Raw genomic sequence first — 10,646 nt, forward strand, 5'->3', positions numbered from 1 at the left:
ACTTGAAGCTCACAGTTTAGAAAAATTTCATATCTATGTTACTCATAATATTTTTCAGTAAATGTGCTTTAAAATTTTCAGTTAAGCTTAAAATGCTCTTTTAAATTTTCAGCAAATGCTCTTTTAAATTTTCAGCAAATGCTCTTTCAAATTTTCAGCTTAATATGATATTTTTCAACAAACAGAAAGGCAATTACCATGGACTCATTTCAGTTTGGATGAAATACATAACAGCAAACATACAATGGAATTGTGTGGTACTTTCAAGCCACTCATCATACAAAACCCACTAGTGAATTCATTCCGTTAAGGAGATACTATATAAAAAGAATGCCAAGATGAATGAAAAAGAATTTGGTGAGTTTGACAGAGCAAAAAAAAAGCATCTGTGAGGATAATTACAAAGTAACAAACAGCTCAGATTATACAATAATTACTCACATAAGCTGATCTGTAATGAGATTACAAAGGGAGGGTTAGGCAGGTGAAGGCAGAGTATGAGAAAGCACTGGCCAAGAATGGTTTCAAAGAGTTATGTACATAAATACAAGTTAACTATATAATATCGGTGTAAATACACCATAGTTAACCCATAGATTTGAGCTACGATTGTAGCGTAGAAGGCATCGTTTTAACTGTATCTCATAATGTGGTTGCCTTCACAACAAGATAGCTACTATTGAATTACTTCAAATAAATAACGCTTCTCTAGTAGAGAAGACTACTGTTATTTATTTGGGTGGTGGTACGCTGAAAATAAGTAACAGTAGTCTTCTCTACTAGAGAAGCGTTATTTATTTGAAGTAATTCAATAGTAGCTATCTTGTTGTGAAGGCAACCACATTATGAGATAAAATTAAAACGATGCCTTCTACGCTACAATCGTAGCTCAAATCTATGGGTTAACTATGGTGTATTTACACCGATATTATATAGTTAATTATCAAAACCCATAAGGATTATGCCTAGTGCATTTAATTTTCCAAATAAATACAAGGAAAAGAATAAACCAGATCATAGGACAAATGGCAGAATCCAGCAATTGATAATCCAAGCGATGTCAATGGTAAGCGATATAGAGACTTTGTATTAATCGTCACAACAGAGTCTTCTTCTAAGTCAGAGATAATATGATATTAGTATCACATATCTAATGCTCACATATCTGAGCAGTAGATATGAGATACTAATAATACACAAGACAATTAAAAAAAAAAAAAAGAACTATTGCATTTTAAGGTGGGTAAAGACCCAGGTACAAATGGTGTTTATCCCATAATACTGAAAGAGGCTGCAAAGGAATATACGAAACTGTTAGGGTTAATTATGAAATTGTCATTAGATTCATCAGACGTAACCTCCCTTGGATTGCAAAAGTGCCATTGGGTGGGTATGATCTGATAAGTAAATGAAGCGTTCACACCTTATGCAGTACTTTAGTTGTAGCCTAACAACCACCTTATACAACAAGATAATTGCCTCTTGTACCTGCTGGCAAAATTTCTGTATATCATTGACAGAACTTCATGAGTTTCCCTAGAATCCTGTCTGCAATGTTCAGAGAATTTCACGTCAGACTGTATAATGACCTCTAGGTCCCTTTCGTTCCCCCAACATTTTGAGTGTGGTCCCACCAAATTGGTAGGTTATTCTGCGATTATTGTTGCCTATATTATTATTATTAGCCATATGGTGCAAGGACGCCTGAGGCCTATGCTGCACCAGCCAAAAAAAATCCCAAGTTACCCTGAGAGAGAGAGAAGTAGAAAGGAATCACCAAGCAAGAGAAGAATGATGATATCCAGCTCAGGACCCTGGGTGTGCCAAGTCCATACTCACCAGATGTGAGCCCCTGGGGTATATGCAGTGTTTTGCATTTTTTACTGTTAAACTACAACTGCCACTTCAAGCCCATCTGCCTAATTTTTAGGTTTTGTTACAGTAGTACACATTGGTATCTGTCATTAACCCCAACCCACCCTAACAACCTTTTTTTCATCTGTAAACTTAGACAATAAGCTTGATATTCCTTCATCAATATCGTTAACATATGCTGAAAACAGTAAGTAGCTCAGCACTGAACTCTGAGGGACGTCACTAATAATATTTGTCCAAGAAGAGAAACAGACTAAGTGATCCCAATGATCCCTTTATCCATAGCAATAACTTGTCCCTAATGCCACACTACACCAATTTATACAGTAATCTTTCATGTGGAACACTGTTAAAAGCTTTATTGAAATCTAAGTATACAATCCCCTTATTTTTTTTGCATCTAGTTCCTTCCTTTCTTACTGCATCATAGCAGCTAATCAAATTGGTCAGATAGGATTTCCCCCTTAACAAATTTATGCAATTATTTCCATATAACTGCATTCCTGTCAAGAAGATCCTGCAATACTTCTTTAACCACTGACCCCATTATTTTTCCTAGAACAGAAGTCAAGCCTACAAGTGTGTAATTACTCACTTTACCTTTGTGAATAGAAGAAACATTTGCAAATCTCCAAAACTATAGGATCACCCTCTGAATTCAAGGTTGCTTGCAAAATCATAGGCAGAGGTTTGCTTACCTGTTTTGATAATCAGTCAGATATGAAGGTTAGCATTCAGTGTTAAGTGGGGGGGGGCTAGAAAAACTGTTTTATTAATGATTTACTGTACCTTTGTATATAGGGAAAAGGGTGTTACATTTGCATAACAGAAGTAAATGGCAAGAACACTTTTTTTTTTTTTTTGGTTGATACAGTAAGAGCCTAGCTTCCTTGTCTTATGGTCTATACCAACTAATATTATTACTCCCTGGTTGTTCACTGGCCCTGAACTTAAAATGACTGTACTTTATTTCATTAAGGAGAAGGAGAAATCTGCGTGTACATGCTTCTGCCTACATTCTTCAAATTTCTTCTCTAATAATGTCCTCGTAAAACTTCAAGGTTAATTAATGCCAAATAAAAACCAACGCTCCCCAGGGGCTCACATCTGGTGGGTATGGGCTTGGCACACCCAGGCTCCTGAGCTGGATATCATCATTCTTCTCTTTCTTGGTGATTCCTTTCTACTCTCTCTCTCTCTCTCTCTCTCTCTCTCTCTCAGGGTATTAAAGAATTTTTTTTTTTTTTTTTTTTTTTTGGCTGGTGCAGCATAAGCCTCAGGCTTCCTTGCACCATATAGCTAATAATAATAATAATAATAATAACAACATCTCCACACTCTATCCAGTAGCTTGTTCTTTATGTAATGTACTGATTTCATAATTTTTTTAATAATTCAAATCTCAATAAAGGAATAACAGAGCCAATAACACAACTTTTTTTAATAACCAGTATAGCCATTAACTGCCCAAAAGATCTCACATCCCCACTATAACTGTTTAAGGCAGACAAGGTAATAGAATCTCAGTAAATAAAGGTGCAAACACACTATTATCACCTCACAGGAGCTCACATGTAAACATGTCAAACGTCAAATTGTGATCTACACAGTATTTCCCATTTAGTTGTATTGGTCAGAGAACACACTGTCATGAGTGCTGGCAGGCTATTTTGCAAGGTGCATGCGGGAATAAATTTGTTGTTCACCAAATTTTCAAATATATGCACTATAGTAATTAAGGCAAGTTAAATTAAGAGAAGAATTGATGGCAATGAAGATTTTATGAACACAACAATATCAAAATTCGTAGAGAAGCCGAGAAGATTGCAATTTTTATTTAAACATAATGATGAAAATTAACAGGGTCTAATTCTGTTCTGCAAGAGTTATTTTAATTTGGTTCTTGTTTTGATAAATCATTTGAATTAATATTTTAGCTTTTTTTGTAGAATTTGTATTGTTTTATTGTTCCAATAAATTAATGAAAATATGATATAGTTTAGGGTTAAAGCCTCAGGTTATATAAAGAGTTTAACTAATGTACAAGTTAGTGCAATTGCATCATTTCAGTATATAGCCAACTACTTATGTAGTTATAAATTGGCATCATTAACTATATCCAGATTGTGAATACCTTCACAACGAGTTGCCGTGATATTGCACTACCTTGAATAAGTAACACTTCACCATAGGAGAAGACTATTGTTACTTATTCTCAGTGGATACCATCATCCATATGGCACCATTTTAGACCTTATTGGCTCCTCATCAGTGGGTGGGTACACTGGTGTTGCAATAATGACAACCCAGTTGCGAGTAAAGAGTTATACATTAGTTAAACTCTACATAACCTGAGGCTTTAGCCCTAAACTACAGGGTGTCTCAAAAATATTGGTACAAACGTTTAGGGGAGGTAGGTAACATCTAAAGGAATGTGAATTGCATAGGAACCTATAACCAGAAACGTCACAGGAAAGTAGTAGCTGAGGCACAAGAAGCAGAAATGACACAAGACAGTAATTAGTGGCAAACATTTATTTGACATAATATTAACAATGCAGTACAAGATGGATGCATTTCATGATATTACAACAGATGCTCGAAGGTTCCACCATGAGACGCAATGCATGCGTGACACCGACACAGCATGGATTGGCGGACACGGTCGAACACACCTGGAGTTTTTTTGACAGTAGCAGCAGCGCAGACGAGTCTCGCCACGAGATCCATTTCCGTCTCCACAGACGATTCATACACGATAGATTTGAAGGCTCCCCACAGAAAGAAATCAAGGCTCGATAATTCAGGTGAGCATGGGGGCTAGGCAATGGGTCCACCACAGCCAATCCATCGACGCCCAAAACGCCTGTTCAAATGGTCACGAACACACCTTCCATAATGGGCAGGCGCCCCGTCATGTTGAAACCAAATGTTGCGTCTCACATTTGCTAGAACATTGTCAAGTAACCCTGGTAGAACTTGTTCAAGAACGATCCGATATATAGCGGAGTTCATGCGGGATGGTAACAGGTATGGGCCGACTAAGCAGTCACCGACCATACCTTCCCACACATTTATTGCGAAGCGATGTTGTGCCGCATGGGGGTGCACACCGCGTGGGTTGTCGTGAGCCCACACATGAGCATTGTGCTGATTGAATAAGCCTTCCTGAGAGAAATAAGCCTCATCCGTGACCAAAAATAGGCTGGAAAATTCAAGTCTTGAACACTTTCTTGGAGAAACCACTGCGCAAAAGCCACATGTGCAGGATGATCTTGGGGGAGCAGTAACTGAACCTTGGAGATGAAAGGGGTGTAAGGAATCGTTGTGCCAGACACGCTGTACACTGCAACGAGACACTCCTAAGGCAGAGGCAACGGCACGTGTGCTGGTAGTAGGATTATTCTAGACGGCATTCAACACACTTTCTTCTATGGTGGGAGTTCGCGTCGAATGTGGTCTGCCCGCACTACTCCTGTTACCTCTAAATGACCCATAATTGCACAAATTTTGATGCACACGCGCAAACAAACGGTGGTCTGGTACATGTCTGTTTGGGAAGCGTTCTCCATAAATTCGTTAAGTGGCTCGTCCATTGCCCTCTGCTAATCCATACACTAGGTGCATGTTTGCCAGTTCACATATTGATGCACGTTCTTCGTGCGGCAACTACTGCTTGAATGAGTAACCCAGAAATTTTCCTCTTGCGAACTGATGAACAGCGCCGTCCACCGACTTACGGTGACGTTTCCAGTTATGGGTTCTTATGCGATTCACATTCCTTTAGATGTTACCTACCTCCCCTAAACATTTGTACCAATATTTTTGAGACACCCTGTATATCATAATCTAAATTACTCCACACCATCAAGCATCTCTCATATTGTGGATTTATACTTTGCAACTGGGTTGTCATCATTGCAACACCAGGGTACCTGCCCACCCACTGATGAGGAGCCAATAAGCTCCAAAACAGTGCCGTATGGGTAATGGTATCCGCTGAAAATAAGTAACAATAGTCTTCTCCTATGGTGAAACGTTACTTATTCGAGGTAGTGCAATATCATGGCAACTTGTTGGTAGGTGTATTACTATCAGTTGCATTAAGCAGTTATATAAATGCATGCCTGCAATCCCTTTCGCTCTAATGACCCATTACAAGAGGCAGATTGATAAGTGAGGTTATTTTTACAGAACTTGACCAGTGGTACTAATACATTTGTTGGTTCAAGGATAAATCCCTTAAATACAGCATTTCCCAAAGCATATTTGTTTGTGGCACCAGGTCTACCCATTTAATTGAGCCCAAGAAGTACATCATTTCCCAGTTTCAAACTGACTGTCTAAAACCAAATTTCTAATTTGGGGACCAATGAAGATACCCTCCTTAAGTTTTGCATCAGATAAACTGGGAAATTTACTGCAAAGGTACTTAAAGCATTTGCCGTCCTTATTCAATGCTTTAACAAATTGCTTCATTATGCCTAACTTGATATGCAGTGGAGGTAAAAGTATTTTATCTGGCTTTTTATCAAACTTTCGTGCACAATATTTTTTGACCCCGGTGTAAAATTGTGCCTCCAAGGCCATTGCTTCTTTGTCCAATGCAGCGCTTTAGCTCTGCTATCCCATACACAAATAAAGCATAGCATTTTAGTGTACCCACCCCGTTGCCGCAACAACATTATAACACTTTTAAGTCCCCACATAGTTGCCATTCGTGATCTAGATATTTAATTTTCTCCAGAAGCAACTTTAGATTGTCATAAGTTTCAAGTAGACTGAATGAGCAACTGGTACAGATGTGTACTTATCTCCATTATACAAGAGAACATCTTTTAAACTAGTCTTAGAAGAGTCTATAAATAGTCTCCATTCACTAGGAACATATGATGGAGCTCCTAAGGCACTTATTAAACCAGCAATATCACTGCAATATACGAGAGGACCTTCTTGTGAAAAATACTGTATAAACTCCCTTTCACGATTTCTGTACCAGGAAAATGATGTACCTGGGGCAGTAAGTTCGTTGCTTGAAGTCTGGATCCCAGAATTTCAGCAGCATACTTTCGAAGACCTAAGTCCCTTACTAAATCGTTCAGTTCGACTTGCGTGAATTGCTGTGGCATTAAAATATTTTCTGGTTGATAACATTCCTCTTCACTACCCTCTTTAGCTTCTGCTTTGGTGGAAGAAGATGTGGACTCCAAAGTTTCTGGTGGAGGTAGATCAGGTCCATTCAGAACCGGTCTTATGGCTGATGGTAGATCTGGATATTTGATGTCCTTTTCATTCACTGAATTGTAACCTTTAACGTCACATACACAAAAGGAACATTCGGCATGGCTTACTGGCTCACGCCATACCACAAGAATAGCAAATGGCAAGCACACCTTTTTTCCTTGACTCCATTTTCTACGATACTTGACACATGTATGGCATACTTTATGCGGTGCTCATAATTTACCCTGATCACCTAGTTTTACGTCAAAGTATGATAATACGATTTTTTTACAAAATCGGTAATATTTCGCCTCTGCTTTATAGGAACAAAACAACCACATATGTAACAATATATGTCGGGACTGTTTATACACTTTCTGGTTGCCATACTAAAAGAAAACTAACACAACGAGAGCTCACCACGGTTTTTACAGGAGTACTGTGACCGCATAAGGGATGTGCCACTTATATAGGCTCTGTGGTTGAGTGGACTGTACAAACAAGTGAGTGCATGCTCAGACAAGTTTAACCCATAACTACACACAGGAGTCTCCCAGACTCCACTCAGAAAATAAAATTCTGGGAATCACAGATGGGCCGGAAGAGCGGGATAGGGGGCCGTCTACCTTCCTGGGTCAAGGTCGGCTACCTTGTAGTGTGTGTGTAGTTACAGGTTAAACATGCACAATCTGTTGTATTTGATGCAAATATTTGATACTGATTACGAATATAGGGGTATAAAACTTGTAAACTACTGCAGAAATTATAGTTATGTACACATTTGCGTATAATACCTAGGTAATATTTTGTTAATGAATTGTGAAAAATCTTTAAGTGATAGAAACAAACGGACTTTGGTTTAGTAATCAGTAAACATGCTTAAATAACTGCCACATACTTTTACTCAAACCCCAGATACACTGTAAACCAGTGTTATCAACTTTATCCAACATTAATTTGTTGAATAAAATTAAAGTGATGATATTAAAAATAAAGCAAAAACATTTAATAAGATAGTACTAAGCCAATACACCTACATCAAAAACAAGTTCATAACTTATTCACTAAAAACCACTATGTTATCACTCAGTTATTCCATAATAAAAAAGAAAGAGGAATATAATTTAAAAGAACAAAATGGATAATTTACCCTAATATTTTTAAAAATATAAAAAGATTCAACTTTATTTTAAATTGAATGGTTTATCACTCCACAGAGTATGTTTTAAATCAAAATTTTGAGTAAAAAATGGATAGTTTTTGAAGACAATTAGGGTAATTTGTAAGGAAATAAGAGTTAAATTAAATGTGTGCCAATGTTACCAAGAGTTATGAGACTGAATATCAATGAAACATTGTATTACACGAACAATGTAAATAACAAGGATATCAAATGCCACGTTGATCCCCCCACTCCAACCCCGATAAAATAGCCTCATTGGAACAGTAGTTTGACCTCCAATTTCTCTTTTCCATAGCTTCTCAATATTCATCCCCCCCCCCACAACACAATTCTTATGCTGAGGGAAGATGACCTGACTTACTCTGATCTCAACCGTGGTTTTAGAAAATTCCCATAGTTCTCTCATATATTTCAAAATTTGAATATTTCTTATCGTTACCATCTGCAAATTGCTACTTTTATAGCCAGATGTTTTCCTTCACACTAAATATATTCATTCATTCATGTACATGCAATTACCCCCAGGGGCTCACATCTGGTGAATATGAACTTGGCACCAGGGTCCTGAGCTGGATATCATCATTCTTCTTTTTCTTGGTGATTCCCTTCTACTGCTGACTATCATATGGCTAATAATAATAATTTACTCAGGGGCATATATAAGATGATAACCCCCAACAAACATACTGAAACTGAAAGAAATACTTGTGTGACATTCATTTTTTTCACTCTCCAGACCAAAAATTTCAAGCATATTTCTGCGTATACCCAGGGGCTCACATCTGGTGAGTATGGGCTTGGCAAACCCAGGGTCCTCAGCTGGATATCATCATTCTTCTCTTTCTTGGTGATTCATTTATATTTCAGACTCACTCTCACTCTCTCTCTCAGGGTAACTTGAGAATTTTTTTTGGCTAGTGCAGCATAAGCCTCAAGCTTCCTTGCACCATATAGCTAATAATAATAATACTCTAGCACAAGAACTAGGTCATAAGATTTTTACAATTAATCTTTTAAACAATGAATACAATCGCTGCCCATATTTGGCAGTCGTGCAGGTTTGCCCCCCCCCCCAACAATGCGTGTGGCTTATACATTACCACTCAGTTATACTGAGTCAGGAATCCCATCCTCCCAAACTTTGGAAATTTTTTTTTTTTTTCGATAACTCTGCTCCTTAATTACATTTCTGCAACTATCCTTGTATTTAATTAATGGGTAACTAAAATAATTATCAATCCCATTTTTTAATGGGTAAATTCCACTTTCATCCCACTCTGTTTGTTATAAGACTATTTTCAAATTGGTGAATGTGTGTCATGTGTCATATTTTTAACAGCGTGGATGCGGGAAATGATTACTCGCAGAGATTATTCCATTTCCGTCTCCAATTTTTGTTCAAATCATAGCCACCGGGCCCTCTGAGTCTATATCTCCCTCTCCCAAATAGAGGGTGGATTAAAATTACAAGATGAATCCTTTTGGATTACTAAAATCTGGTTACCTTATGGATACAATACTCGAAATTCATATAAATAATACAATTATTTCAGAATATACTTGTTCATACAACTTTTCATGTAATATCACTATAGTGGCTAGGCATAAAACGGGGGTAAAGAATACTGTAGTTATTTTTTGCCCCACTCACAAACTCGTTTTTTAGTTGCAAAGTTGGCTATAAATCTACAATACGCAACATTCGACTATCTACATAACAGTAATACGTGTGTAACAGTAAAATAACCTTTTCGATCCATTAAAAAATAATACGATTGTTAATCAATTTTCGTCAATTTGCTTTGATTCAAAATAATTCAAATTCATATACTTCAGATATTAAAAAAAAATTCCATAGTGCTGCAAACCTAAAAATTGTCAGTCATTCAAATGCTGTATTCAGCTCAAAACTAATACTAAAAATATGACAAATATTTTATAGTTACAAAATTCATTACGGCATCACTTGTTATAAAGAAATTTCAGCGCCAAAATTCATTAGGCAAGCTTCCAAATAACACAGTTCGTACCTGTCAATCCTCAGGTTTCGTCTCTATCATAATAAAACCAAGGTACCCAATGTTTGTAAACAATATGGCCATGTTTGCATCACATACAAAACCCGAAGCAAAATTCTGTGTTCAGGTAACGCGAAACTTAGAAACGCTGTCTTTTAGCTAAGGATAAGGTGCGGGTGTTAAGCACAAAAGTAACTAAGACTACGAGGTATGAGTATTTAATGTTTGTAGTAGTGCCGGACAAAGGTATTTGCGCGACCCCGATAGAAAGATTTTTCGGGCGTCCCCTATATATATATATATATATATATATATATATTTTTTTTTTTTTTTTATTTTTTTTTATT

The 10,646-nt window shown here is 37.2% G+C and overlaps 1 protein-coding gene across 1 annotated transcript in view; it reads right to left on the reverse strand.

Moving 5' to 3' along the window:
- The window catches only part of LOC150081574 (primary cilium assembly protein FAM149B1-like), a 168,715-nt gene extending 158,279 nt beyond the window's left edge, over window positions 1–10,436 (reverse strand). The window contains exon 1 of the mRNA XM_090379417.1: window positions 10,312–10,436. The gene's annotated coding sequence lies outside the window, so the exon portion shown is untranslated. The remainder of the gene's footprint in view (window positions 1–10,311) is intronic.
- Between the last annotated feature and the right edge of the window lie 210 nt (window positions 10,437–10,646).

Source organism: Mastigoproctus giganteus, chromosome 8, assembly GCF_048544385.1.
Source record: "Mastigoproctus giganteus isolate SK-2022 chromosome 8, ASM4854438v1, whole genome shotgun sequence".
In the NCBI taxonomy this organism is placed as follows: Eukaryota; Metazoa; Arthropoda; class Arachnida; order Uropygi; family Thelyphonidae; genus Mastigoproctus; species Mastigoproctus giganteus.